The sequence below is a fragment of the Pleurodeles waltl genome, chromosome 8, assembly GCF_031143425.1.
Source record: "Pleurodeles waltl isolate 20211129_DDA chromosome 8, aPleWal1.hap1.20221129, whole genome shotgun sequence".
Classification (NCBI taxonomy): Eukaryota; Metazoa; Chordata; class Amphibia; order Caudata; family Salamandridae; genus Pleurodeles; species Pleurodeles waltl.
In genome coordinates this window covers 1,539,889,501-1,539,909,244 of record NC_090447.1, presented here as the reverse complement: position 1 = coordinate 1,539,909,244, position 19,744 = coordinate 1,539,889,501, and positions in this window count along the sequence as shown.

Here is a 19,744-nt window from a genome sequence, read left to right as displayed (position 1 = left end):
ACGGAGAGAGAGAAGGTGTGGTAAAGACAGAGAGAGATAAGGTGTGGTAAAGACAGAGAGAGAGGAGGTGTGGTAAAGACAGAGAGAAGGTGTGGTAAAGACAGAGAGAAGATGTGGTAAAGACAGAGAGAGAGGGGAGGTGTGGTAAAGACAGAGAGAAGGTGTGGTAAAGACAGAGAGAAGGTGTGATAAAGACAGAGAGAAGGTGTGATAAAGAGAGAGGAGGTGTGCTAATGACAGAGAGTGAAGGTGTGTAAAGACAGAGAGAGAAGGTGTGGTAAAGACAGAGAGAGAAGGTGTGGTAAAGACAGAGAGAGATATGGTGTGGTAAAGACAGAGAGGGATATGGTGTGGTAAAGACAGAGAGAGAGAAGGTGTGGTAAAGACAGAGAAAGAAGGTGTGGGAACGACGGAGAGAGAAAGAAGGTGTGGGAATGACAGAGAGAGAAAGAAGGTGTGGTAAAGACAGAGAACGAGGGAGAAGGTGTGGTAGAGAGAGAGAGAGAGAAGGTGTGGTAAAGAGAGAGAGAGAGAGAAGGTGTGGTAAAGACAGAGAGAGAGAAGGAGTGGTAAAGACAGAGAGAGAGAAGGTGTGGTAAAGATAGAGAAAGAGAAGGTGTGGTAAAGATAGAGAAAGAGAAGGTGTGGTAAAGACAGAGAGAGAGAGAGAGAGAAGGTGTGGTAAAGACAGAGAGAGAGAAGATGTGGTAAAGACAGAGAGAGAGGATGTGTGGTAAAGACAGAGAGAAGGTGTGGTAAAGACAGAAAGAGAGAAGGTGTGGTAAAGACAGTGAGAGAAGGTGTGGTAAAGACAGTGAGAGAGAAGGTGTGGTAAAGACGGAGAGAGAGAAGGTGTGGTAAAGACAGAGAGAGAGAAGATGTGGTAAAGACAGAGAGCGTGAGGAGGTGTGGTAAAGACAGAGAGACGGTGTGGTAAAGACAGAGAGAAGATGTGGTAAAGACAGTGAGGGGGAGGTGTGGTAAAGACAGAGAGAAGGTGTGGTAAAGACAGAGAGAAGATGTGGTAAAGACAGAGAAAGAGGGGAGGTGTGGTCAAGACAGAGAGAAGGTGTGGTAAATACAGAGAGAAGATGTGGTAAAGACAGAGAGAGAGAGGAGGTGTGGTAAACACAGAGAGAAGGTGTGATAAAGATAGAGAGAAGGTGTGCTAATGACAGAGAGTGAAGGTGTGTAAATACAGAGAGAGAAGGTGTGGTAAAGACAGAGAGAGAAAAGGTGTGGTAAAGACAGAGAGAGATATGGTGTGGTAAAGACAGAGAGAGAGAAGGTGTGGTAAAGACAGAGAATGAAGGTGTGGGAACGACGGATAGAGAGAGAAGGTGTGGTAAAGTCGGAGATAGAGAAGGTTGTAAAGACAGAGAACGAGGGAGAAGGTGTGGTAGAGAGAGAGAGAGAAGGTGTGGTAAAGAGAGAGGATGTGTGGTAAAGACAGAGAGAAGGTGTGGTAAAGACAGAGAGAGAGAAGGTGTGGTAAAGACAGAGACAGAGAGAGAAGGTGTGGTAAAGACAGAGACAGAGAGAGAAGGTGTGGTAAAGACAGAGAGAGAGAGAGAGAAGGTGTGGTAAAGACAGAGAAAGAGGGTGTGGGAACGACGGAGAGAGAGAGAAGGTGTGGTAAAGTCGGAGAAAGAGAAGGTGTGATAAAGACAGAGAACGAGGGAGAAGGTGTGGTAGAGAGAGAGAGAGAGAAGGTGTGGTAAAGAGAGAGAGAGAGAGAAGGTGTGGTAAAGACAGAGAGAGAGAAGGTGTGGTAAAGACAGAGAGAGAGAAGGTGTGGTAAAGATAGAGAAAGAGAAGGTGTGGTAAAGACAGAGAGAGAGAGAGAGAAGGTGTGGTAAAGACAGAGAGAGAGAAGATGTGGTAAAGACAGAGAGAGAGAGGATGTGTGGTAAACACAGAGAGAAGGTGTGGTAAAGACAGAGAGAGAGAAGGTGTGGTAAAGACAGAGACAGAGAGAGAAGGTGTGGTAAAGACAGAGACAGAGAGAGAAGGTGTGGTAAAGACAGAGAGAGAGAGAGAGAAGGTGTGGTAAAGACAGAGAAAGAAGGTGTGGGAACGACGGAGAGAGAGAGAAGGTGTGGTAAAGTCGGAGAAAGAGAAGGTGTGGTAAAGACAGAGAACGAGGGAGAAGGTGTGGTAGAGAGAGAGAGAGAAGGTGTGGTAAAGAGAGAGAGAGAGAGAAGGTGTGGTAAAGACAGAGAGAGAGAAGGTGTGGTAAAGACAGAGATAGAGAAGGTGTGGTAAAGATAGAGAAAGAGAAGGTGTGGTAAAGACAGAGAGAGAGAGAGAGAAGGTGTGGTAAAGACAGAGAGAGAGAAGATGTGGTAAAGACAGAGAGAGAGAGGATGTGTGGTAAACACAGAGAGAAGGTGTGGTAAAGACAGAGAGAAGGTGTGGTAAAGACAGAAAGAGAGAAGGTGTGTTAAAGACAGAGACAGAGAGAGAAGGTGTGGTAAAGACAGAGAGAGAGAAGGTGTGGTAAAGACGGAGAGAGAGAAGGTGTGGTAAAGACAGAGAGAGAGAAGATGTGGTAAAGACAGAGAGAGAGAGAGAGAGAGGAGAGAGAGAGAGAGAGAGAGAGAGAGAGAGAGAGAGAAGGTGTGGTAAAGACAAAGAATGAAGGTGTGGGAACGACGGAGAGAGAGAGAAGGTGTGGTAAAGTCGGAGATAGAGAAGGTGTGGTAAAGACAGAGAACGAGGGAGAAGGTGTGGTAGAGAGAGAGAGAGAAGGTGTGGTAAAGACAGAGAGAGAGAGAGAGAGAGAGAGAGAGAGAGAGAGAGAGAGAGAGAGAGAGAGAGAGAGAGAGAGAGAGAGAGAGAGAAGGTGTGGTAAAGACAAAGAAAGAAGGTGTGGGAACGACGGAGAGAGAGAGAAGGTGTGGTAAAGTCGGAGATAGAGAAGGTGTGGTAAAGACAGAGAACGAGGGAGAAGGTGTGGTAGAGAGAGAGAGAGAAGGTGTGGTAAAGACAGAGAGAGAGAAGGTGTGGTAAAGACAGAGAGAGAGAAGGTGTGGTAAAGATAGAGAAAGAGAAGGTGTGGTAAAGACAGAGAGAGAGAGAGAGAAGGTGTGGTAAAGACAGAGAGAGAGAAGATATGGTAAAGACAGAGAGAGAGAGGATGTGTGGTAAAGACAGAGAGAAGGTGTGTTAAAGACAGAGAGAAGGTGTGGTAAAGACAGAAAGAGAGAAGGTATGGTAAAGACAGAGACAGAGAGAGAAGGTGTGGTAAAGACATAGAGAGAGAAGGTGTGGTAAAGACGGAGAGAGAGAAGGTGTGGTAAAGACAGAGAGAGAGAAGATGTGGTAAAGACAGAGAGAGAGAGAGAGAGAGAGAGAGAGAGAGAGAGAGAGAGAGAGAGAGAGAGAGAGAGAGAGAGAAGGTGTGGTAAAGACAAAGAAAGAAGGTGTGGGAACGACGGAGAGAGAGAGAAGGTGTGGTAAAGTCGGAGATAGAGAAGGTGTGGTAAAGACAGATAACGAGGGAGAAGGTGTGGTAGAGAGAGAGAGAAGGTGTGGTAAAGAGAGAGAGAGAGAAGGTGTGGTAAAGACAGAGAGAGAGAAGGTGTGGTAAAGACAGAGAGAGAGAAGGTGTGGTAAAGATAGAGAAAGAGAAGGTGTGGTAAAGACAGAGAGAGCGAGAGAAGGTGTGGTAAAGACAGAGAGAGAGAAGATGTGGTAAAGACAGAGAGAGAGAGGATGTGTGGTAAAGACAGAGAGAAGGTGTGGTAAAGACAGAGAGAAGGTGTGGTAAAGACAGAGAGAAGGTGTGGTAAAGACAGAAAGAGAGAAGGTGTGGTAAAGACAGACAGAGAGAGAAGGTGTGGTAAAGACAGAGAGAGAGAAGGTGTGGTAAAGACGGCGAGAGAGAAGGTGTGGTAAAGACAGAGAGAGAGAAGATGTGGTAAAGACAGAGAGCAAGAGGAGGTGTGGTAAAGACAGAGAGAAGGTGTGGTAAAGACAGAGAGAAGATGTGGTAAAGACAGTGAGAGGGGGAGGTGTGGTAAAGACAGAGAGAAGGTGTGGTAAATACAGAGAGAAGATGTGGTAAAGACAGAGAGAGAGAGGAGTTGTGGTAAAGACAGAGAGAAGGTGTGGTAAAGACAGAGAGAAGGTGTGGTAAAGACAAAGAAAGAAGGTGTGGGAACGACGGAGAGAGAGAGAAGGTGTGGTAAAGTCGGAGATAGAGAAGGTGTGGTAAAGATAGAGAACGAGGGAGAAGGTGTGGTAGAGAGAGAGAGAGAAGGTGTGGTAAAGAGAGAGAGAGAGAGAGAAGGTGTGGTAAAGACAGAGAGAGAGAAGGTGTGGTAAAGACAGAGAGAGAGAAGGTGTGGTAAAGATAGAGAAAGAGAAGGTGTGGTAAAGACAGAGAGAGCGAGAGAAGGTGTGGTAAAGACAGAGAGAGAGAAGATGTGGTAAAGACAGAGAGAGAGAGGATGTGTGGTAAAGACAGAGAGAAGGTGTGGTAAAGACAGAGAGAAGGTGTGGTAAAGACAGAAAGAGAGAAGGTGTGGTAAAGATAGAGAAAGAGAAGGTGTGGTAAAGACAGAGAGAGAGAGAGAGAAGGTGTGGTAAAGACAGAGAGAGAGAAGATATGGTAAAGACAGAGAGAGAGAGGATGTGTGGTAAAGACAGAGAGAAGGTGTGGTAAAGACAGAGAGAAGGTGTGGTAAAGACAGAAAGAGAGAAGGTATGGTAAAGACAGAGACAGAGAGAGAAGGTGTGGTAAAGACATAGAGAGAGAAGGTGTGGTAAAGACGGAGAGAGAGAAGGTGTGGTAAAGACAGAGAGAGAGAAGATGTGGTAAAGACAGAGAGAGAGAGAGAGAGAGAGAGAGAGAGAGAGAGAGAGAGAGAGAGAGAGAGAGAGAGAGAGAGAGAGAGAGAAGGTGTGGTAAAGACAAAGAAAGAAGGTGTGGGAACGACGGAGAGAGAGAGAAGGTGTGGTAAAGTCGGAGATAGAGAAGGTGTGGTAAAGACAGATAACGAGGGAGAAGGTGTGGTAGAGAGAGAGAGAAGGTGTGGTAAAGAGAGAGAGAGAGAGAAGGTGTGGTAAAGACAGAGAGAGAGAAGGTGTGGTAAAGACAGAGAGAGAGAAGGTGTGGTAAAGATAGAGAAAGAGAAGGTGTGGTAAAGACAGAGAGAGCGAGAGAAGGTGTGGTAAAGACACAGAGAGAGAAGATGTGGTAAAGACAGAGAGAGAGAGGATGTGTGGTAAAGACAGAGAGAAGGTGTGGTAAAGACAGAGAGAAGGTGTGGTAAAGACAGAAAGAGAGAAGGTGTGGTAAAGACAGACAGAGAGAGAAGGTGTGGTAAAGACAGAGAGAGAGAAGGTGTGGTAAAGACGGAGAGAGAGAAGGTGTGGTAAAGACAGAGAGAGAGAAGATGTGGTAAAGACAGAGAGCGAGAGGAGGTGTGGTAAAGACAGAGAGAAGGTGTGGTAAAGACAGAGAGAAGATGTGGTAAAGACAGTGAGAGGGGGAGGTGTGGTAAAGACAGAGAGAAGGTGTGGTAAATACAGAGAGAAGATGTGGTAAAGACAGAGAGAGAGAGGAGTTGTGGTAAAGACAGAGAGAAGGTGTGGTAAAGACAGAGAGAAGGTGTGGTAAAGACAAAGAAAGAAGGTGTGGGAACGACGGAGAGAGAGAGAAGGTGTGGTAAAGTCGGAGATAGAGAAGGTGTGGTAAAGACAGAGAACGAGGGAGAAGGTGTGGTAGAGAGAGAGAGAGAAGGTGTGGTAAAGAGAGAGAGAGAGAGAGAAGGTGTGGTAAAGACAGAGAGAGAGAAGGTGTGGTAAAGACAGAGAGAGAGAAGGTGTGGTAAAGATAGAGAAAGAGAAGGTGTGGTAAAGACAGAGAGAGCGAGAGAAGGTGTGGTAAAGACAGAGAGAGAGAAGATGTGGTAAAGACAGAGAGAGAGAGGATGTGTGGTAAAGACAGAGAGAAGGTGTGGTAAAGACAGAGAGAAGGTGTGGTAAAGACAGAAAGAGAGAAGGTGTGGTAAAGACAGACAGAGAGAGAAGGTGTGGTAAAGACAGAGAGAGAGAAGGTGTGGTAAAGACGGAGAGAGAGAAGGTGTGGTAAAGACAGAGAGAGAGAAGATGTTGTAAAGACAGAGAGCGAGAGGAGGTGTGGTAAAGACAGAGAGAAGGTGTGGTAAAGACAGAGAGAAGATGTGGTAAAGACAGTGAGAGGGGGAGGTGTGGTAAAGACTGAGAGAAGGTGTGGTAAATACAGAGAGAAGATGTGGTAAAGACAGAGAGAGAGAGGAGTTGTGGTAAAGACAGAGAGAAGGTGTGGTAAAGACAGAGAGAAGGTGTGGTAAAGACAGAGAGAGAAAAGGTGTGGTAAAGACAGAGAGAGATATGGTGTGGTAAAGACAGAGAGAGAGAAGGTGTGGTAAAAACAGAGAGAGAGAGAGAGAGAGAGAGAGAGAAGGTGTGGTAAAGACAGAGAGAGAAGGTGTGGGAACGACGGAGAGGAGAGAAGGTGTAGCAAAGACATAGAACGAGGGAGAAGGTGTGGTAAAGTGAGAGAGAGAGAGAGAAAGTGTGGTAAAGACAGAGAGAGAGAAGGTGTGGTAAAGACAGAGAGAGAGAAGGTTTGGTAAAGATGGAGAGAGAGAAGGTGTGGTAAAGACAGAGAGAGAGAGAGAAGGTGTGGAAAAGACAGAGAGAGAAGGTGTGGGAACGACGGAGAGAGAGGGAAGGTGTGGTAAAGACAGATAGAAAGAAGGTGTGGTAAAGACAGAGAGAGAGGAGGTGTGGTAAAGAGAGAGAGAGAAGGTGTGGTACAGACAGAGAGAGAGAAGGTGTGGTACAGACAGAGAGCGAGAGAGAACGTGTGGTAAAGAGAGAGAGAGAGGAGGTGTGGTAAAGACAGAGATAGGAGGTGTGGTAAAGACAGAGAGAGAAGGTGTGGTAAAGACAGAGAGAGAAAGGAGGTGTGGTAAAGACAGAGAGAGAGAAGGTGTGGTAAATACAGAGAGAGAGAGAGAGAGAAGGAGTGGGAACCACGGAGAGAGAGGGAAGGTGTGGTAAAGATGGAGAGAGAGAAGGTGTGGTAAAGACAGAGAGCGAGAGAGAACGTGTGGTAAAGAGAGAGAGAGGAGGTGTGGTAAAGAGAGAGAGAGAGAAGGTGTGGTAAAGACAGAGAGAAAAGGTGTGGTAAAGTCCGAGAGAGAGAGAAGGTGTGGTAAGGACAGAGAGAAGGTGTGGTAAAGACAGAGAGAGAGAAGGTGTGGTAAAGATAGAGAAAGAGAAGGTGTGGTAAAGACAGAGAGAGAGAGAGAGAAGGTGTGGTAAAGACAGAGAGAGAGAAGATATGGTAAAGACAGAGAGAGAGAGGATGTGTGGTAAAGACAGAGAGAAGGTGTGGTAAAGACAGAGAGAAGGTGTGGTAAAGACAGAAAGAGAGAAGGTATGGTAAAGACAGAGACAGAGAGAGAAGGTGTGGTAAAGACATAGAGAGAGAAGGTGTGGTAAAGACGGAGAGAGAGAAGGTGTGGTAAAGACAGAGAGAGAGAAGATGTGGTAAAGACAGAGAGAGAGAGAGAGAGAGAGAGAGAGAGAGAGAGAGAGAGAGAGAGAGAGAGAGAGAGAGAAGGTGTGGTAAAGACAAAGAAAGAAGGTGTGGGAACGACGGAGAGAGAGAGAAGGTGTGGTAAAGTCGGAGATAGAGAAGGTGTGGTAAAGACAGATAACGAGGGAGAAGGTGTGGTAGAGAGAGAGAGAAGGTGTGGTAAAGAGAGAGAGAGAGAGAAGGTGTGGTGAAGACAGAGAGAGAGAAGGTGTGGTAAAGACAGAGAGAGAGAAGGTGTGGTAAAGATAGAGAAAGAGAAGGTGTGGTAAAGACAGAGAGAGCGAGAGAAGGTGTGGTAAAGACACAGAGAGAGAAGATGTGGTAAAGACAGAGAGAGAGAGGATGTGTGGTAAAGACAGAGAGAAGGTGTGGTAAAGACAGAGAGAAGGTGTGGTAAAGACAGAAAGAGAGAAGGTGTGGTAAAGACAGACAGAGAGAGAAGGTGTGGTAAAGACAGAGAGAGAGAAGGTGTGGTAAAGACGGAGAGAGAGAAGGTGTGGTAAAGACAGAGAGAGAGAAGATGTGGTAAAGACAGAGAGCGAGAGGAGGTGTGGTAAAGACAGAGAGAAGGTGTGGTAAAGACAGAGAGAAGATGTGGTAAAGACAGTGAGAGGGGGAGGTGTGGTAAAGACAGAGAGAAGGTGTGGTAAATACAGAGAGAAGATGTGGTAAAGACAGAGAGAGAGAGGAGTTGTGGTAAAGACAGAGAGAAGGTGTGGTAAAGACAGAGAGAAGGTGTGGTAAAGACAAAGAAAGAAGGTGTGGGAACGACGGAGAGAGAGAGAAGGTGTGGTAAAGTCGGAGATAGAGAAGGTGTGGTAAAGACAGAGAACGAGGGAGAAGGTGTGGTAGAGAGAGAGAGAGAAGGTGTGGTAAAGAGAGAGAGAGAGAGAGAAGGTGTGGTAAAGACAGAGAGAGAGAAGGTGTGGTAAAGACAGAGAGAGAGAAGGTGTGGTAAAGATAGAGAAAGAGAAGGTGTGGTAAAGACAGAGAGAGCGAGAGAAGGTGTGGTAAAGACAGAGAGATAGAAGATGTGGTAAAGACAGAGAGAGAGAGGATGTGTGGTAAAGACAGAGAGAAGGTGTGGTAAAGACAGAGAGAAGGTGTGGTAAAGACAGAAAGAGAGAAGGTGTGGTAAAGACAGACAGAGAGAGAAGGTGTGGTAAAGACAGAGAGAGAGAAGGTGTGGTAAAGACGGAGAGAGAGAAGGTGTGGTAAAGACAGAGAGAGAGAAGATGTTGTAAAGACAGAGAGCGAGAGGAGGTGTGGTAAAGACAGAGAGAAGGTGTGGTAAAGACAGAGAGAAGATGTGGTAAAGACAGTGAGAGGGGGAGGTGTGGTAAAGACTGAGAGAAGGTGTGGTAAATACAGAGAGAAGATGTGGTAAAGACAGAGAGAGAGAGGAGTTGTGGTAAAGACAGAGAGAAGGTGTGGTAAAGACAGAGAGAAGGTGTGGTAAAGACAGAGAGAGAAAAGGTGTGGTAAAGACAGAGAGAGATATGGTGTGGTAAAGACAGAGAGAGAGAAGGTGTGGTAAAAACAGAGAGAGAGAGAGAGAGAGAGAAGGTGTGGTAAAGACAGAGAGAGAAGGTGTGGGAACGACGGAGAGGAGAGAAGGTGTAGCAAAGACATAGAACGAGGGAGAAGGTGTGGTAAAGTGAGAGAGAAAGAGAGAAAGTGTGGTAAAGACAGAGAGAGAGAAGGTGTGGTAAAGACAGAGAGAGAGAAGGTTTGGTAAAGATGGAGAGAGAGAAGGTGTGGTAAAGACAGAGAGAGAGAGAGAAGGTGTGGAAAAGACAGAGAGAGAAGGTGTGGGAACGACGGAGAGAGAGGGAAGGTGTGGTAAAGACAGATAGAAAGAAGGTGTGGTAAAGACAGAGAGAGAGGAGGTGTGGTAAAGAGAGAGAGAGAAGGTGTGGTACAGACAGAGAGAGAGAAGGTGTGGTACAGACAGAGAGCGAGAGAGAATGTGTGGTAAAGAGAGAGAGAGAGGAGGTGTGGTAAAGACAGAGATAGGAGGTGTGGTAAAGACAGAGAGAGAAGGTGTGGTAAAGACAGAGAGAGAAAGGAGGTGTGGTAAAGACAGAGAGAGAGAAGGTGTGGTAAATACAGAGAGAGAGAGAGAAGGTGTGGGAACCACGGAGAGAGAGGGAAGGTGTGGTAAAGATGGAGAGAGAGAAGGTGTGGTAAAGACAGAGAGCGAGAGAGAACGTGTGGTAAAGAGAGAGAGAGGAGGTGTGGTAAAGACAGAGAGAGAGAAGGTGTGGTAAAGACAGAGAGAAAAGGTGTGGTAAAGTCCGAGAGAGAGAGAAGGTGTGGTAAGGACAGAGAGAATGTGTGGTAAAGCCAGAGAGAGAGAAGGTGTGGTAAAGACAGAGAGAGAAGGTGTGGTAAAGACAGCGAGACAGAGACAGAGAGAGAGAAGGTGTGGTACAGACAGAGAGAGATGGTGTAGTAAAGACAAAGAGAGAGAGTGTGTGTGGTAAAGACAGAGAGAGAGAAGGTGTGGTAAAGACAGAGAGAGAGAAGGCACGGGAAAGACGGAGAGAGAGAAGGTGTCGTAATGACAGAGAGAGAGAAGGCGTGGGAAAGACGGAGGGAGAGAAGGTGTGGTAAAGACAGAGAGAGAAGGTGTGGTAAAGACAGAGAGAGAGAAGGTGTGGTAAAGACAGAGAGAGAGAAGGTGCGGTCAAGACAGAGAGAGAAGGTGTGGTAACGACGGAGAGAGAGAAGGTGCGGTAAAGACAGAGAGAGAAAGTGTGGTAACGACAGAGGGAGAGGGTGTGGTAAAGACAGAGAAAGAGAAGGTGCGGTAAAGACAGAGAGAGAGAAGGTGTGGTAAAGACAGAGACTGAGAGAGAGAAGGTGTGGTAAAGACTGAGAGAGAGAAGGTGTGGTAAAGACAGAGAGAGAAGGTGTGGTAAAGACAGAGAGAGAGAAGGTGTGGTAACGACAGAGAGAGAGAAGGTGCAGTAAAGTCAGAGAGAGAGAAGGTGCAGTAAAGTCAGAGAGAGAAAGTGTGGTAACAACAGAGAGAGAGGGTGTGGTAAGGACAGAGAGAGAGAAGGTGTGGTAACGAAGGAGAGAGAGAAAAGGTTTGGTAAAGGCAGACTTAGAGAGAGAAGGTGTGGTAAAGAATGAGAGAGAGAAGGTGTGGTAAAGACAGAGAGAGAGAAGGTGTGGTAACGACGGAGAGAGAGAAGGTGTGGTAATGATGGAGAGAGAAAAGGTGTGGTAAAGCGAGAGCGAGAGAATGTGTGTTAACGACGGAGAGAGAAGGTGTGGTAAAGACAGAGATAGAGAAGGTGTGGTAAAGACAGAGAGAGTGAGAGAAGGTGAGGTAAAGACAGAGAGAGAGAGAAGGTGTGGGAAAGACAGAGAGAGAAAAGGTGCGGTAAAGACAGAGAGAGAGAAGGTGTGGTAACGACGGAGAGATAGAAGGTGTGGTAAAGACGGAGGGGGAGAAGGTGTGTTAAAGACAGAGAGAGAGAAGGTGTGGTACAGACAGAGACTGAGAGAGAGAAGGTGTGGGAAAGACGGAGAGAGAGAAGGTGTGGTAACGACGGAGAGATAGAAGGTGTGGTAAAGACGGAAAGAGAAGGTGCGGTAAAGGCAGAGAGAGAGAAGGTGTGGTAAAGACAGAGACTGAGAGAGAGATGGTGTGGTAAAGACAGAGAGAGAAGGTGTGGTAACGACAGAGAGACAGAAGGTGTGGTAAAGACGGAGAGAGAAGGTGTGGTAAAGACAGAGAGAGAAGGTGTGGTAATGATGGAGAGACAGAAGGTGTGGTAATGATGGAGAGACAGAAAGTGTGGTAAAGACAGAGAGAGAAGGTGCGGTAAAGGCAATGAGACACAAAGGGAGGTGGTACCAAGATGCCATTTATTTACTGGCATGAACTGTCCTTCAAGGTGTCCAGAAGGGGTGGGCAATAAGTTTTGTTCTGCCCGCACAGTTCCCAGAGTTTTGTTCTTTCCGAGTGACGCTTGTAATGGGGAATTCGGAGAAAACTCCGCCAACCGCCACCTGGCAGAGTTTTTTCTCACCTGCAGCTCTCCAACATGAAGTTGGCTAGCAAGAGATGGCGTCCTCTAGCTCAGTTTCCCAACGCTACAACAGCACCTGGCGAAATTTCCTCAACACGGTTGGTTGCGACTGTTCGCTGTGAGAAAGGTGCAGCTCGAGTAGAAAATCTGCTCGAGTGGCAGCAAAGTGTCAGCGCCCTCTGGCTCACCGCATCATGGTGCTGTACGCACTGATTGTGCAGCGCGGAACAAGCTCCTGGTGCTAAAAGTCAGCATGACGTACCGACTTCCACCCGCTCACGGAACTCCGTGGAATCTTGCAGAGTTTTTATGTAACTCCCCGGAGTTCCACAGAGTGAAGCTCCACGAGTTCCGCCCACCCCTAGTGTCAAGGCGCTTTACAGCAGCCATAGGCACTGTGGCTTATTTATACAAATCATCAACTCACCCAGAAATTCAAGGTGGTAGAATGACTATAGGGAATGAGCAAAACTGAAGCCCAGACCCCTTCCTCTGCAGCTTTCACCCGACCCGGGACTCGCCATCATCCACAAATCCTCCCTCAAGGTCACCACCCACACCGACGACCATTTCAACACCGCAGAGCTTCTACACTTCCGGATCCACACCGACCCCAACGCCACCCTCAGAGGTACGCTCGTCTAGCGGCCCCCCGGACCACGGGCCCAGTTCTGCGACTCCATCGCCGACCTCGCAAGCACCCATGCACTCGCCTCCACGGACTACATACTCCTCGGGGACCTCAACTTTCACCTCGAGAACAACAACGACCACAACTCCACCACGCTGACCAACAACCTCGCAAACCTCGGACTCAGACAACTTGTCACGTCAACAACCCACGCCGCCGGACACACCCTGGACGCCATCTTTTCCACCAGCGACCACGTTACCTTCAACGACACCACCGAACCCTACTGGACCGACCACCACTGCATCGATTTCACCTACAACAAAAACACCGCACACCTCCACAGCCGCCAACTCCCCCGCCGCAACTGGGGCAAAGTCACCAAAGAACAACTCCTCAGCACCCTCTCCCAGAACCCACCGAACGAGCCCACCGACCCAGACACCGCGGCCTACAACTTCAGACAGTGAATCAACGACTGCGCCAACATCCTCGCCCCACTGAAGAAACCCCCCAACAACCCCACCAGCAAGAAAGCCTCCTGGTTCACAGACGAACTCCTGGCCTCCAAACGCGCCTGCAGGAAACTAGAAAAGAAATGGCTCCAAGAATGCACACCGGTCAATCAGGATGCCCTCAAAGACGCAACCCGCCGACACCACCACCTCATCAGGACCACCAAGAGGTCCTCCTTCAAAGACCGCCTAGACAACAACGCTCATGACAGCAAAGAGCTCTTCCGCATTGTGAAGGAACTATCCACCCCCAGCACCAACGTCAACGACATCCCGCCCTCCCAGGAACTCTGCGACTCCCTCGCCGCCTTCTTCTACAACAAGATCGCCGACATCCACAGCAGCTTCAACACCCCGACCGCACCCTCCTCAGTCACCACCTCGTACCCTAGCATCGCCAACCCCATCACCACCTGGTCCAACGTCGATGATGACACAACTCGCACAATCATGAACTCCATCCACTCTGGATCACCGACCGACCCCTGCCCCCACCACATCTTCAACAAAGCCGACTCTATCATCGCGCCCCAACTCTGCAAGATTATCAACGCCTCCTTCGAAGCAGGCACCTTCCCAGAAAACTGGAAGCACGCAGACATCAACGCCCTCCTCAAGAAACCAAAAGCCGACCCCAAAGACCTCAAGAACTTCCGCCCCCTCTTCCTCCTCCCCTTCCCAGCCAAAGTCGCAGAAAAGATCGTCAACCTTCAGCTGACACGCCACATCGAAGACAACAATGTTCTCGACCCCTCACAAACCGGATTCAGACGCAACCACAGCACCGAGACCACCCTCATCGCCGCGACAGATGACATCAGACGCCAACTCGACCGCGGCGAGACCTCCGCCCTCATTCTCCTAGACCTCTCAGCGGCCTTCGACACAGTCTGCCACCACACCCTACTGTCACGCCTCCAAGAAGCCGGAATCCAGGAAAAAGCCCTAGCCTGGACCTCATCCTTCCTCTCTGGCAGAACACAGACCGTTCGCCTCCCACCCTTCCGCTCAGAAGCCAACAACATCATCTGCGGCTTCCCCCAGGGCTCCTCCCTGAGCCCAACGCTGTTCAACATTTACATGGCCCCCCTCGCACAAGTGGCCCGCCGTTTCGACCTCAACATCATCACCTACGCCGACGACACCCAGCTCATCCTCTCCCTCACCAACGACCCTGCCACCGCCAAAGCCAACCTCCACGAGGGTATGAAGGCAGTCGCCGACTGGATGAGAGATAGCCGCCTGAAGCTCAACACCGACAAGACAGAAATCCTCATCCTCAGGACCTCCCCCTCCGCCTGGAACGACTCATGGTGGCCCACCTCCCTCGGAACCCCCCCGACGCCCACCAACCACGCCCGCAACTTGGGATTCATCCTCGACTCCGCACTCTCCATGGACAGACAAGTCAACGCCGTCACCTCCTCCTGCTACAACACCCTCCGCACCCTCCGCAGGATCTACAAGTGGATCCCGACCGACACCAGAAAGACAGTAACCCACGCCCTTGTCAGCAGCAGACTGGACTACGGCAACGCACTCTATGCAGGAATCCCAGCGAAACACCTACAACGCCTCCAACGCATCCAAAACGCCTCAGCCCGACTCATCACTAACGCAGCCTGCCACAGGCACATCACCTCTCACCTCAAAGGACTCCACTGGCTCCCTGTCAACAAAAGGGGCACCTTCAAGCTCCTCACCCACACACACAAGGCACTTCACAACGCTGGCCCCTCCTACCTCAACGACAGACTCAACTTCTACACTCCGACCCGTCAACTGCGTTCCGCGAGCCTCGCCCTCGCCAACGTCCCCGCATCCAACGAACTACCTCGCCGCCAAGACCTGGAACACGCTCCCTACCTACCTCCGACAGACCAAAGACCTACTCGCCCTTCAGAAGACTACTCAAGACCTGGCTCTTCGAGCAGTAGCAGTCAACCCCCCCCCCCCCCCCCCCCCCCCCCCCCCCCCCCCCCCCCCCCCCCCCCCCCCCCCCCCCCAGCACCTTGGAACCCTAACGGGTATGTAGTGCGCTCTATAAATATCTGTGATTGATTGATTGATTGATCCTCCCTCATGTTTTTATTTTTACTAGTTCCTTATTGGAGAACATGTGCCTTGAATCACAAAGAGAAAAAATTAGCTTTCCCGTCAGCATGGGATCTGCAGATCAGGAGCTAATGGCCTCTCAACCACCCCCCAAACACTCCAGAGGAGCCCTTCCACCCATGTGCTGCCAGCCCAGGCAGGTGTAAATCTCTATGTTAAACCTCAGAACACAGACAGAGGTAAATCTGGGTCTGCAAGTTATTCCCCATTCTGAGGGGTCTCATCAGCAGCTCCAGGAACTTTATGCAAATTTGTGATTGGGCCAAAAGATGGGAAATTTATTTGAGTGCACGTGGGATGTGAACAAGGGTGGGGCAACGACGACCACCCTCTTAAAGAGATAGTACACTCTAGAGTTAGTTAATTGCCTAAATGCAAGGAATCGGGGAGGTTAGCAGATGGTCCATGTGATCAGGGACACAGTTGTTTAGTTCTCAACGATCTATTCGCAGCCCAATGCATTCTGGAAGTTGTAGTCTTGGTTCACGTCAGCTGAACCCATTGGATTAACACAACTGAAAGCAATGATTTGTAAAAACTAAAGGGAAGGATTGGAAGATGTTGCCTCAGCAACCTTACTGGGCCGACAGCTAACACGTGTGTTTATAAAACATTGGACTACGCGTGCATTCAAAGCCCTTTAAAACAAGGGTAAAACAGGGAAACTGGAAAGGTCGTCGGTGAGGTGAAAATTTATATTCAGTGACCTTGTATGTTATGCTTGTGAGGAACGTATGGCTGATCATATATAAAGATTGCCGGGAATGTTGGGGTGCATATGGAAGTATAGAACCCCCACAAACAGATAGCTGACAAGTCTCCCAGGTCCAGACATGCTCTACTGCTCCATGTCAGTTTTTTCCCTTTGAATTCTGGGACTTGTGATCCTGTTTATAAGCAATAAATAAAACTACAAGTCCCATAATTCAAAGCGAAAACCTGGACTAGAGCAGCACGCCACACCTGGACCTGGGACACATGGTGGGGCTGTGATTCCAGTGCACTGAGGCTGTGTCAGGATTAGATCTGGGAGGAATCCCTCCACAAGGATTACCAGAAAGCACCTTGACCCCTCATGCTCGTGACTTCCAGTGGACCAAGGGAATTGTCTTTTTCTAAAAACGCGTCTTGCCCTGCACTATAATGCTGAACGGTTTGAGGCGCCACAGATGGACCAATGGTTTCTGGTAAAGTTGTGCTTTGTTTCCTAGTTAAGTTTAACATCTTTAAACCACAAACACAGCAATGTGCTGCCATCCTTTTCCTATTGGCAGACAATCCCGTTCCAAGATGGCTGCCCTGGCCTCGTGCAGAAGGCCCTCAAGTCTTATTTAATGGCATCTGTCCCCGGGCAGGCTGCGTTACTTTACCAGCACATGATAAAGTGCTTTCCTTTCCTTCTTCGCACCATCTGGCCCTTTGTATCCACTTGTCCGCCCCACCTTCCCGGTATTCTGTGTGTGTCGATTGCAAACTTCCAAAACAGAAAGCTGCACACACAGTTCAACTCCCAAGGATTAGCTTTGATCCCGGGCCTCCCGCCTGGATGGCTGATGCATTGAGTGTGTGCCCCAGGTGGATGCCAGCTGGGCAGGTGCAAGCGATGAAGCGCCTTGGGGTGGGCCTGTGCCTCCCACACGTGAGCATCTGCTTTGCATCGAGGCACCTCCGCAGCAGGGGCCTCAGATGCACAAACTGCACGTGTCAGCCTGTGCACTGCTGGGTGTTCTGCTCTACATCTGTACCCCGAAGCCATGGACGCCAGTTCCAGGGGTAGCGGAAGTGACATCACATGCCCTTTGACCTTCACTTTCCTTCCCACAGCAATGCTTACACATTACCTCTACGTCCCTCGACCCAGTCCTCACAACCTGAGGAATATCCCTACCCGAATGGGAAACAAAACAGGTAACGGTCCTTTGACCCCACCCACTCTCCGGGTCACGCATAACACTCCCGACCAATAGGGAGGCGTCCTGTTTGTTTCCTGTTCGGAACGGGTTCGCAGGTGACGGTGAGGTGAATGCTGGGCTTTGCCTCCATCTTGTTGCCGGGCCCCGCCTCCTGAGTGGCTTTAGGGTTCCCGGTGACCTCCGAGTGCCGGCGGGATTGCGCTGGCCTCCCGTCTGGTCTACAGGTATGCCTCGGCACTCCTGGGCGGTGACTGGGGGCTCCTGACGGTTTGTTATGCGCCTGCACACAACGTTCCAGCCCTGAGTGGGTTGGTTTACGCTCGGCTTTGTCCTGTGTGGCGGCGGCTCCTTCATGAATGGGGGTCCAGGGTGCCGCTTAGCAGTCTTTTCTTGGCGCCTCGCTTTCATCTGGGACTGCCTGCAGTACGCTGCGTGTCGTGTTCAATCTTCGGCTTCTGCGCGTTGCGAGGCTGCGTTTTACAGCCCTTATGTAGCAGTGGCTTGTTTCTGCTCCCGCGTTCCTGGGCGTGGCACGTGGTTTCTCAGCTGTTTGGGTCCTGCAGCAGTGGTATAAGAGGTTCTGTTACTGGGGGGCCACTGTTGCCTGTCCTTGGATTTGTGATTGGCTGGGCCTGTTTCTATGATGGGGAAGCTTTCTGCTAAGAGGCGCCATTGTTCCCCCAGCTCCCCGGCTTCCTCTTCTTCCTCCTCTGATGCAGTGGGGTTGGCTCGTTCCCCTCCTCCTCCGTAGAAGAAGGTAGCCAAAGAGGGGAGACTGAGGCAGTTGATTGTGGATACGTTGACTTCTTTGACTGACAAGAAGTCTGGTTCCCTTCTAGTGCCGGACTTATATTCTGATATTTCTAGCTCCTCTTGCTTTGAGGTATCCTCTCACTGCACTGACTGGAGGGGAAAATATATTTCTAAGGACATACTGCGGGCTTTACTGAGTCATATCTGTATTAATATGGGTTTCCCGGACGACGCTGTGCCTGGCACTTCTCAGGACCCTGTATTGCCTCAGTTTAAAAGACTGCCTAGTCTGGTACTCCCACTGCATCAGTTTGTCATGGATGTGGTTTTGCAGGAACGGAAGGATCCTGACCATGTTGCTCTTCCTCGATTCATGGCCAAACTTTACCCCTTGGAGGATATAGGGAAGAAGGTGCCTGATTCGGTACAAGTGTGTTCGGTGGTGGCCAGTCTGGTGGGTAGGTCTTCGATGGCGGAGGGAAACATGCTGAAGGATGGTGCTGATAAGAAGGTGGACTCTTCGGTGAAGAAGGCATATGCTGGGGTAAATCTTGCTTTGCGGGCTGGTGTCTAGGGGGCATACGTGTCTCAGTCCCTTGTTTGCCGCAATCCAGGAGGGTGGTTCCTACACGGATCTTCTTGAATCTATGGAGCAGCAGGCTGAATTTTTGTCAGATATTGCCTTTGACTCAATGAGGGCCTCTGCTCTCTCCTGTGGTGCTACTGTGGCAGCCTTTCACAATCTCTATTTGAAGAATTGGAATACGGACACTACCCAGTGTTCCACAGCCCTCTGTCTGCCTTTTAAGGGGTCCCATCTCTTTGGCCATGAGTTGAAAGAGAGGTTACATTGTGTTTTTAAGGAACGGAAGCATTCCCTTTAATTCCGGAAGCCTCAGCTGCACAGGCCTTCCTGGGGGGGGGGGTCCTCCTCTAGGTCTTTTTGGCAGCCTTCCCACAGACAGTCAGCAGAGACTGGGAGTCAGAAGTCCTGTACTAAAGGCTTACCTGGGAAGTTTCAGAAGCACTCCCGCCCGGATCCAGGCACTGACTTTCAGCGGTCCGGACTATGTTGCAGACACCCTCCCTGGGGTTCCCTCTGTTGTGGAAGGGAGGCCTCATTGGTTTCTGGACTCTTGGCACCTTACCACGTCAAACTAGTGGGTGCTGGGAGTTTTGGAGACAGGTTACCAGATCGAGTTTCTGCACTGTCCAGTCACTTCCGGCACTGTGGTGACATCTGTGTTGCGGGATCCTCTGATGGTTTGAGCTTTATTGTTGGGGATCCAGGCCCTTCTGTTGAAGAAGGCTATTGTACCCATTTCCAATGCCCAGAGAGGCTCTGGGGTGTACTCCATCATTTTTCTGGTACCGAAGGTGACAGGGGGTTTCAGGATTGTCATCAATCGGAAGGATCTGAACAAGTAAGTACAGAAAATTCTGTTCAAAATGGACATTCACAACTCCCAAACCTCCTCTATACCAATATGATTGTTACTTAGAGGAAGAGAGACCCCCCCACCTTCCTATCACCAGGAAGACTGAGCGTTGGCTGCTGGTCCCCCCAGACTGGGATCCGTCTCTTCATTCATCAAGTCAATAAGAGAAAGAAACCACAACAGTCCATAGATCCCTCCATCCCAATGGCCTCTGCTCTACCAGGCCCCTCGGAAGGTGCAGACAACGACTCCCTCTACCACCACCTCAGCAGTTACGCCTCACTGATGTAGAGGTTTGGGCAGGCTCAGGCCCACAGGGAGAGTCAACCCCATCTTTTTCCAGGGTTAGTACCTCACCCTCTATTAACGCAAAACAGGTTACAAAGTTTCTATCGTCACCGCTCTGCCTTCTGCTCTCCTAAGTCAACTTCTCGACTCTGTGCCTTCAAAGACCAACCAAACACTGCTTCTTCCTCTGCCCACATTATCTATGATTAGGGCTCCCGGTTCTATAGCATTCTTTTTTTAACAATTCCTTGTATGTTCACCCATATTTATTTTTTGGTTATTTTATTGGTATTCATCCATATTTATTTTACGTTTTGAGAATAAATGGAGTGGTAGAATGGTCCATTTCCACATTTACTTAACTGATAAACATGCACTAATACTTTGATGGCTGTCACATTGTAGCAAATTAAGCAGCCAAATATAACACAACATTACACCCACAGA